This window comes from Citrus clementina, unplaced genomic scaffold, assembly GCF_000493195.1.
Source record: "Citrus clementina cultivar Clemenules unplaced genomic scaffold, Citrus_clementina_v1.0 scaffold_7, whole genome shotgun sequence".
NCBI classification, from domain to species: Eukaryota; Viridiplantae; Streptophyta; class Magnoliopsida; order Sapindales; family Rutaceae; genus Citrus; species Citrus x clementina.
Genome location: NW_006262075.1, coordinates 20,970,265 through 20,981,925, shown reverse-complemented (window position 1 = coordinate 20,981,925; position 11,661 = coordinate 20,970,265).

The window sequence follows — 11,661 nt, the reverse complement described above, 5'->3', positions numbered from 1 at the left end:
ATAATCCTTCTATATTCCTGGCTTTTCGTAAAGCTTTTTCTATGGTACTTCTAGCCATGGTTGTTGCAAGGCATAGCAATGGATATATAGAACTCTTTGCCTTGCCGCCCTTTCTCATGTTAATCCTAGATAAATAAACAAATAAGTAAATATGGTAGGAGATATATATATATATATATATATATATAAAAGTCCTTCTCAGGCTTTATGGTGAATTAATTGAACACTAAATCTATTAAATCATATTGCTTAGTCTCTTTGCCCCTCATCTCTTTTGTTTTAATTGAACAATATATATAGTATTATAGTGTGTGTGTGCGTGTAACATCTTTCTCTCATTCTATATACAAAATGGATCTCATGCGTTGATCATCATGATAGTACTGAGCTTTTATAAATTTTGTGTATTACAATATATTTTTTCAATTTTTTTGTTGTAGATGGTGTCATAATTGTTATAACATTATTTTTTAGTTAATTTAAAGAAAAATTTTAATAGATTTATGACTTTATTAATATGTATATATGTGTGTATATAAACTAATATCGCATACAAAGGTTTATATAAAATTATCATGAACCCACATAATTCAAAAAATAAAAATTATCACTTTTTAGTTAAATAAAAATAAAAACATACTAGCGAACTCAATATGTTAATATCATTTTAATCTCATACTAGAGGTGACAAACTCAATCAATCCAATGGATCCAATCCAACCCCATTTAACTTCGATAGGTTGATGGTATGTTTACTTACTACCAATGGGAATAGGAATCCTAGAATTGGAATCGATGATGCATTTACTTCCAAAATCGCGTTTACTTCTATTCCCATAAATAATTTTTTCCCCCAACTAAATTTCCTAATGCCCATTTTATCCTTAATTTAAATGATAATTAAAATTTAAAAATAATGAAAATAATAATAATAGTAATAATAAATTATAACTATAAAAATATTTGAATAAATTCTTCATTGTAATTATAATATTTTCATAAATATAACAATATAAGAATAAAATAATGAAAAATAATTATAATTATAATAATATTTAATAAATAATAACATCAACAACAACGAAAACTTATTATTATAATAATAATTATAATAATATCTTCACAAATAGTAATGAAGAAGAAGAAGAAGAAAATTATAATTATAATAATATTTTTACTGAATAATAATATAATAAAATAATAATAACTTATTATGATTGAGTTGTAAATTAGAAGCAAAAAGAGTAAACAAAACAAAAATTTACAAAAATAACATAAAACTTGTAAATTGATATTAAGTGTGAAATTAAACAAAAAATGTGTAAATCACATCGATGGAAAATTGGGTAAATTGATGATGAAGTTCTAAATTGCGAGAAGAACTTGTAAATAAAATAAAAACTTTGAAAAATGACTTAAAACTTGTAAATTGACATTAAGCTTAAAATGAAACAAAAAATGTGTAAACCACACATAAAACAATTAAATTAATGGAAAAGAGAGTAAACAAATAATGGAGTTATAAATTAGAAGAAAAAAGGGTAAACAAAACAAAAACTTAGAAAAATAACTTAAAACGTGTAAATTGACAATAAATGTAAAATGAAACAAAAAATGTGTACCACACATAAAATTAGTAAATTGATGGAAAATTGGGTAAATTAATAATGGAGTTGTAAATTAGAAAAAAAAAAGTGTAAACAAAACAAAAACTTGGAAAAATGATTTAAAACTTGTAAATTGAAAATAAATGTAAAATGAAATAAAAAAACGTGTAAACCACATATAAAACTAGTAAATTGATGGAAACGTGGGTAAATTAATGATGGAGTTGTAAATTATAAGAAAAAAAGAGGAAACAAAACAAAAAATTAGAAAAATGACATGAATCTTGTAAATTGAAAATAAGTGTAAAATGAAACAAAAAATTAGAAAAATGACACGAATCTTGTAAATTGACAATAAGTGTAAAATGAAATAAAAAATGTGTAAACCACACATAAATTTAGTAAATTGATGGAAAAATGAGTAAATTAATGATGGAGTTGTAAATTAAAAGAAAAAGAGTAAACAAAACAAAAACTTAGAAAAATAACATAGAACTAGTAAATTGACATTAAGTGTGAAATTAAACAAAAAATGTGTAAACCACATTGATGGAAAATTGGGTAAATTAATGATGAAGTTGTAAATTGCGATAAAAACTTGTAAATAAAATAAAAACTTTAAAAAATGACTTAAAACTTGTAAATTGACATTAAGTGTAAAATGAAACAAGAAATGTGTAAACCATACATAAAGCTAGTAAATTAATGGAAAAGAGGGTAAACAAATGATGGAGTTGTAAATTAGAAGAAAAAATGGTAAACAAAACAAAAACTTAGAAAAATAACTTAAAATGTGTAAATTGACAATAAATGTAAAATGAAATAAAAAATGTGTACCACACATAAAACTAGTAAATTGATGAACAATTGGGTAAATTAATGATGGAGTTGTAAATTAGAAAAAAAAAAGTGCAAACAAAACAAAAACTTGGAAAAATGACTTAAAACTTGTAAATTGACAATAAATGTAAAATGAAACAAAAAACGTGTAAACCACACATAAAACTAGTAAATTGATGAAAACGTAGGTAAATTAATAATGAAGTTGTAAATTATAAGAAAAAAGCGTAAATAAAATAAAAACTTGAAAAAATGACTTAAAACTTGTAAAATGACAATAACTGTAAAATGAAACAAAAACTGTGTAAATCGCACATAAAACTAGTAAATTGATGGAAAAGTGGGTAAATTAATAATGAAGTTGTAAATTAGAAGAGAAAAGAGTAAACAAAACAAAAAATTAGAAAAATGACATGAATCTTGTAAATTGACAATAAGTGTAAAATGAAACAAAAAATGTGTCAACCACTCATAAATTCAGTAAATTGATGGAAATGTGAGTAAATTAAACGAGTTGTAAATTAGAAGAAAAAAGAGTAAACAAAATAAAAATTTAGAAAAATAACATAGAACTTGTAAATTGACATTAAGTGTGAAATTAAACAAAAAATGTGTAAACCACACATAAAACTAGTAAATTGATAGAAACTGGGGTAAATTAACGATGAAGTTGTAAATTACGAGAAGAACTTGTAAATAAAATAAAAACTTAGAAAAATGACTTAAATTTTGTAAATTGATATTATGTGTAAAATGAAATAAAAAAATGTGTAAACCACACATAAAACTAGTAAATTGATGGAAAGTGTATAAACAAATGATAGAGTTGTAAATTAGAAGAAAAAAAGTGTAAACAAAACAAAAATTTTAAAAATGACTTAAAACGTTTAAATTAACATTAAGTGTAAAATGAAACAAAAAAATGTGTAAACCACACATAAAAGTAGTAAATTGATGAAAATGTGGTAAATTAATGATGGAGTTATAAATTAGAAGAAAAAAGTGTAAACAAAATAAAAACTTTAAAAAATGACTTAAAACTTGTAAATTGACAACAACTGTAAAATGAAATAAAAAATGTGTAAATCACACATAAAACTAGTAAATTGATAGAAAAGTGGGTAAATTAATGATGAATTTATCAATGAATGCCATCAAGTTCATCCTTGACCAAAAAAGGACTGAAGGGTCTTCTCCTTTATCAAATTACTGTCCAGAATTGTCCCCTTCTTTTTTAATGGATTAATTAAATTTACAATTTACCTTTCAAAAAAATTATAAATTAATTAATTTTTTAACCTAACAGTACATTGAAATATTTAAACCCTTGAATCATGATGAAACAGGAATGAAAAAGAAAGAAAGAAAGAAAGAAAGAAAGCTGAATTCGCCCCCACCCCTCCACAGGGTCGCTTGTTGTGCACATGATTTTGCAGTGTACTTGTTTTGACAAAAACTGAAAACTCTGTTTGGTAAAATTGAGTACAAATGTACAACTTCAGAATTTCGACAATACATACTGATCGAACCTGCTATTTTATTCTACTGCACTACCACATGGTTATTTTATTTTTATTTTTTAACCCTTTTGTATCTCATTTCGATTTGTGATCTCTGTTTGGCAAGTTTGATAATTTTTATTTTCTTTAGAGAGAAAAAAAAATAATTGGAATCTTATATGGAAGATTCGGAATTCGAAAATTTATGTCAATTTTGGAAAAAAATTTAGTTGAATGAATTTGTACGGTTTCATAATGTCTTCAAATAATTAAAGCATAAGCATCTACTAATCGTCGTCCTTCAAGCACTCCCATGGTGATGGGACGAAATGAAGTTAATATTCATATCGTTTGGTTTTAGCATAATCTTTGAATCGCAATGAATCAAATCCTGGAATCCACCAATCTTTGTTCATATTTAGCGATTGGATTATTATAATGTTTACTTATAGAATCTTTCTTGTAATATATCGAATAAAATAAAGTTGGAGGAAGAAAAGTAGATTTTGACAAAATTACTATAAAGCAAAACTTGACTAATTTTAAAAAGAATGGTCTAAAAAATGATTGCGAATGCTGTAACCTACAGCATTATGCATTGTCATTAGAATTTGTTGACTAATATTTATTTTCTGGTGCATAATTATGGGGTACAAAATACGATTAACGAATCATAGTTGAATCCTCTAAAAAATATAAACATATATACAAAATCATAGATTATAAATCATTTTGTTTTAAGATCAACAATACTACATATCATAAATGGTATCTTTAAATATTCTTCCCTCATGAAGAGATTTATTGAAATACAACATTGATTTTATGATAAATAAAAAATTCTTATATTTTTTAGACAAGTTTAAGAAGTACATTTAAAACTTTATTGCAATGCATTAATGAAGCCTAATAAAGATGAATCAACATAATGTTCGCTCTTTCACACAAACTGTAAAGTGAGTATAGTCCTTTGATGGGGGATAAATTAAGGAGTAATTTTCGGATACCTCCCCTGAGGTTTACCCCTGCTACACTTAGAGAGAAAGTATGAATATATTGACATATAGCACCCCTAAACGTATATAAGCGTTAGGGAGCCGTTTGGTTTGACAATAAAAATACAATAATGCTCTTCATTCTACAGTGCAAGAACTGGCAATTGGTCTTACCTTATAGAGTTGTCAAATCATCCCTTGCTTCTTGGCGCCAAGTGCATAAGAACAAAGACAAGGCTGATATTATACTCTTATAATAACTTAATTTGACAATAAACAAATGACATAATGAGACAAAATTCATGTGATTGCTGGAAATGCTAAGATCCCCTTAAAAAAATGTATTTACAGTTGAATTTAAAAGCAACAAAGCAAGGCTGATTTAAAAGCAACAAAGCAAGGTTGATTTAAAAGCAACAAAGCAACAACTCAATTTAAAAGCAACAAAGCAAGGTTGATATTATCGTTAGAACAACCCAACGGTAATATCAGCCTTCTTGAGCTGTATTTAAGAGCAAATAACAGTCATTTTTTGCCAAGATTCACCACTATCTAATGCTTGTTATGGATTCAGCAAGCTCACAACAAACAACAAGATCCAACAACCGTGAATGCAGAGGATGGAGGGATGAGATTAATGGCAACCTCATTCGATTTGCAAATAAGATATGTAAGTGCAACAGAAGAGCAAGTGTGAAGATTTTGGAATCGGATGACAACCCAAACAAGCTATATTATTGCTGTATGGACAGCAGACATGGCTGCGACTACTTCAAGTTCTGCATGGCATCCTCTAATGATTTCAACAAAGATGAAATATTTGAAGGTGTAGGAACATGTCAAGCAAATTATGAGTTGTTGCTGAACATGCAAAAAGAGTTGACAGATTTGAAGTTGCTGATGCAAAAAACACATAAAACAATGGGGAAATGCAGTGGTATGAAAATATGTGTCCTGAGCATGTTCTTTTGCATTTGTGCTATTATAGTTTTAATAGTGGGTGTAATTTTAGCTGCAAAGTAGGCATTATGTAACATTGACAGCCGCTACCAGCCATTAAAAAGAAATTGGAAGGGAGAAATATTTTACAGCTTTCCAGGAAACAACATGACATGAGACATTTAGAACATTACAAGCTCTAATCAGTTGCTCATTATCTCATTGAAGTTTATTCAACTCCAAGCTCACTTAACTCCATCTCAATATCATCAGAACATTAAAACAACAAGCAACCGCAATAAATTTAAATCAAAGCATAATATATAATATGAAATATTGTGCAAATTTTAATGTACTCGCAAGCGCACGAATCTATTGTAGTATAGACTAATGGTGACGAGTGTCGATCCCACGAGGAGGTGGATTTTAATTGTGTAGAATTAATTTTGTAAATGGGTGATTGGATTTGTGGTGGAAATGATTTGGAATATGCTAAAACTTAAATTAAAATGGCGAGAATAAATTCTAAAATTGGTATTGAAATGGCGAGAATAAATTGAAGAGAATTATATTAAAATGACGTACTTGGGTATCTGGATCCGTATCAACATGCATCATGGGCTAAATAATCCTTATTAATGCCAATTAAATCATGAGGGGGGAATCCACACCTCATGAACCACGCTCTAATCAATATGGTGCTAAGGGCTTATCGTGCCAAATAATAATAACCTTATACTAGAGAGCCGGTGTAACCAAGGCGGTATCTAGACAAGACTATTATTATTTGTCGACGAGAAGTCAAAACATCCACAAAAATTAGAGGGGAAGAGAAAATAAATTTACCAAATTAAGCCCATGACACATGTTGAGACTTCACCTTCAACCCAAGCTTGAAAGAAAATTAGCCACTCATAGTTGAACTAGGGGCAAAATGGGAATTTATTAAAATACGAAGAAAATACAAGATGGAGAGGGAATTACAGAAAATGGATCCCAAAAATAGATTCAAAGATATCAAATTAGGGGGGGAGGCCCCCTTTTTATAGATACATGGAGTAAATCATGGCCATCGGATTAAAAACAGTTTGGACGCTCAGGATTGCGCCACGTCATCAGTCAACAGTCCACGGTTTGACCACGCGGATGAACAGTAACACGGTTTGGTTGAAAATAATCCTGTGTGATGCATGCACCGTACGCGAGATTTTTCGTCCACTGATATGCTGCCACGTCACCATCAACAGTACATAAGAATTTTAATCCAACAGGATCGTGACACCTCATCAGTCAATGCCACATCATCGGTCAATGCCACGTCATCATCCGTCTATGTGAACAGTGTCGTGAACAGTAACGTATACAGTACCGTACACGTGAATAGTACCGTACATGTGAATAGTGCCATTTTTCCTTTTATGCTCCTCCTAAGGTTTTCGACCGTCCTGAGTTCAAAAGTGATGTTTGTTTTGCCGTCTGATCTCTCCTTTATTGTGAAATGACTATAATGCCCCTAAAATACATAAAATACTTAATTAAAATAAAACACATGTAATTAAATCACAAGAAGGTTAAATATATAAAAGTAAGGGTTGTTAGTAAGACTTAAAATGTAAAATGACGGTTTTCTCCTTTATAAATATGCATTTTCTAACACTCAACATGAAACCACAAAGCATGGCCATATGGATAATTGGCATTCCAGCAGAAACTCAGTTTGAACATTCATTCTTTGGTTACAACTCACCGAGCCTTTATAAATGACAAAAGCACAGCATATAAATAAATATAGTTATATCTCTCATCATAGTTTCATGTAACTAAGCCAAGACAATCATAATCTCTACGTTTCAGCAAAATATAAATCAAAAGAACTCAAACCTATATGTTAGGTGAGTAACAGATGATACACCATCTATTGATGCTCTGGAAACTTCAAAGGTGTTGCATCATCTAATCCCCTCAAAAAAATAGAGTATAGGGTCATATATGTGCTCTGTCTTGTCACATACTTTTAGCTCTATGTTCTTGAATCTGCTGGATGCTTTAACTTTAGTAATCATTCTTGAGTCAAATGCCCTGCAAGCATATTGCATATTCAGTATAAAAACCACAAAATTAAGAATATTAAGTAACTTGAAATGTTTCCAAAATCATTATTACCATTATCATGGGCAGATGACTGCGTTTGGCCAGATGGATTCCCTAAATCCTGTGAGTTGGTCTTACTAATTGGTGCCTAGAAAATGAAAATTAGTGATTAGTTCATAAATCATGTGTTTGCAGCAGTTTTCATTAAGAATAATTCCAATACATTTGTTTTACCTTGCCCTTAACCCTTTTCTTAGCCCTTTTCTTCTTATTATCACGAGTTGCCCTTGAGCAAGTCCTCTTGTTATGTCCCCACTGGTCACAATGAGAGCACCTCAAACTTGAACTTCGTTTAAATGTTGAAGATTCATCTGCTTCTTTCCTCCTTTTAGTTTGAGGTCTGCCAGCTGATCTTATGGCTGTAGGTGGCTGCAAATTGTCGTGAAGTTCAAGTGGCCACTTTTTTTCATCTGGAATTGGTGTAAACTGATGTTTGTATGTCCCAATAAAAGCTGTTTTTTTCAAATATGGATGTATAAAGTCTTCTACAGGGTATCTCTTTGCATCTATGCAACAAATGGCATGTTTGCAAGGAAGTCCAGATATTCCCCATTCACCACAGTCACAATTCTTTTTCGGCAAATCAACAATAATAATCTTTGTCACATCTTCAACTACCTCGAAAGTTTCATTATGCCCAAAAATAATAGATAATGATCTTGTTGCTAGTCTTCCCTCAACTATCTTTCTTCTCACAACTGGTGGTAGCTCATTATTCCATCCAAGGGCTGCCTCATGCCTTTTGTGAATTAAACGCATAATTTTCCTTCGTATCTCCTCAAACATCCTCACAATTGGCAAACCTCTGTAGTTGTTAATCCAATTATTAAAAGATTCAGTCATGTTATTAGTGACATGACTGCATTTTGTGTGTGGGGAGAACAAATGCTTTGCCCAACATGCAATGGGAATTTTCATTAGCCATTCATAACCATCGGGAGTTATATTCTTCAATTCTTCCATATGGGAATGAAAGTCAGCAGCACTAGAACTCCTACAGGCCCTCCAGAAAACTTTTTTCAATAACAACCCAGGAAACTTGTTCTTGAAGTTTGCATAGATATGTCTACATCAATACCTCTTGAACGACAGAGGAAATACTCTTTCTAATGCATTGAGGATACCTTTTTGCCTATCACTCATGAAGCATAAACCTTCACCACCATTACAGCCGACTTGATCATATAATTTTTCCAAAAAATACAGCCAAGGCTCATTATTCTCGGTGTCAACTACACACATAGCCAAAGGATAAATTCCATAGTTTGCATCAATGCTGACAGCGGTTAGAAGTACACCTTTATACGGTCCTTTTAAATGACAGCCATCAACCCCAATGAATGGCCTGCACCCTTTAAAAAATCTTCTTCTACTATTGTCAATACAGAAGAAAAACCTCTTGAATTTGGGAAATTCAGCACCACCAATCCAATCCCTTTCAATAGAGACAGTGGAACCAGGATTGGAATTTAACAAAGCATGCATGTACCTAAATAATTTACTATAACTAGTCTTATGGTCTTCACCAAGTAACTCAAGTGCTTTCCTTTTGGCCCTGTACAACCTCTGATTATTGCATTCAATTCCATATCTCTGCATCAAAGCAGCAGCAATAACAAAAATCTTGATTTCAGGATTGGCCTTGAACGGATGTAGATATGTGGCTGCTATCCAATCTTAAGTTGCCTCATAATTGTCATCAAATCTAAGACAAGTGTGTTCAGGGCAGTAAGTTTTAATATGAAATGATCTCCTGTTCCAATTAGGGCTTGCGTGGATTCTCCAAGTGCAATTTGGTGCAGCACACACACATGTCACCCTTGTTTTTTCATTCTTTAACCTTTTCAGTCTGGATCCATTTCTAATTGCAAATACTTTCAACACTTTTCTGAACTCCCACACATTGACAAACAGTTGTCCAGGCTTTAACAATATCTCATCACCAACAAAATTAAATTGAAAGCCACCTGCATTTTTTTCATATTTAATGCAATTTTGTTCTTGGACAACATCTTCATCTGACTCACCTCCACTGTCATCCCCAGATTCATAGTCATCAAGATCATTACCAGGTGGATCAGTCTCATAATCCTCTTCATAATCATCTGGATTAGAACCAACCAGATCAGAATCATGTGGATCAGTCTCATAATCATCTTCAAATTCATCTACAGATGCGTCATAACAATTATACAACTCTTCATTTCCACTTTCCACATCATTATTCAATTGCTGAGTGCACTTATCTGCTGAACTTTCAACCTTATTTATATCTTGAAGCACTTTCGTAGGAGTCACTGCAAACCTAGCCCAATTGTACCCCTTTACTCTAAGTTGTTCAAATGCCTCTAACAAGTCTTTGTCAGTCAAAATTGCTTGCTGCTCAGTCTGCCAAGGAAATATTACTTGAACCTTTATCCCATTTGCATTCCTAATAGGATGACCCCAACAAGCATCCCTGATATCAACCCATAGTTTGTGCAAGCTATACTGCTCTGGAATAGCTAAACCAACAGAAAAAACTTCACCATCTATCACTGCCTCAATGTCAAAGTATAGCAAGCTGCATAAACAATGACAAAAATAACTAGCTTTTACAAAAATATATGGATAATAGTAGTTCACAGAATGCTAAGCTCTGATGTTACATAACTAATGAGTGAATTAATGCTATTATTATTAGTATTTGGGCATATTGGCCATATACAAATGTGTAAATCTCAGTAACTTTGCTTATGATACAGTGTTAAATTCCTAAAATCAAACAAGAATATAAAAAATGCAATAAGCAATCCTTTCAATTTTGCCAATTGCAGCAAGTTCCTGAAACTGGCATATGAACCACAGACTTTGGCTAGTCGCAAGTATTACATTCTAGCCTTGTTAAGCTCTTTGTACCAGCCATATGAACCACATATTCTGATTGTGTACTCATAAAAACTTATTCTAATTATCATTATTTCTTACAGTTCGAAAGAACAAGCATTAACTAGAAAGAAAACATCCCAACATTGTACCCAAAATATCTACTCTATGCTTGCCGAAAGAAATGATGGAATAATATCTCTGAGTTCCAGCCCAGGCCTTGCCATATTTAATTTTACCTTCTCTTATGACAAAGCCTAAACCTCTTATACAAGTTCTAAACAATTACGGCATCTTCTACATTAGCACATTCACCATCCAAATAAGAACTGAACATAACAACACATGCAGGGCAAACAAAATCACAATTACATAATAAACAAACAGTTAATCATAAAAACGAAAAAAGTCATCAGATCGAAACCAAAAATTGATTGAAATTCAAAATGTCCAGCGACAGCGACGAGGACGAGCTACTCCAGATGGCGTTGAAGGAGCAAGCGCAGCGCCGCGCTGCGTCGTCTACAACACTCCGCAGCCGAGAAAAGTGGTGGCAAATTACGTTCAGCAACCGAAATCGGTAGCGACGCAGAAGGGAGATCGCAAGGGAAGAAGTACGAGGAGGAGGAAGAGTTCGAGGCGGAGATGCTGAGCATTTCCAGTGGAGACGAAGAGTTCAGTAGAGATCGAGGCTTAGTCGCTAAAAATAGAGCTAGAGGAAGAAGAGATGACGACGACACGTGGAGAAAAGCTCACTAGTCAACT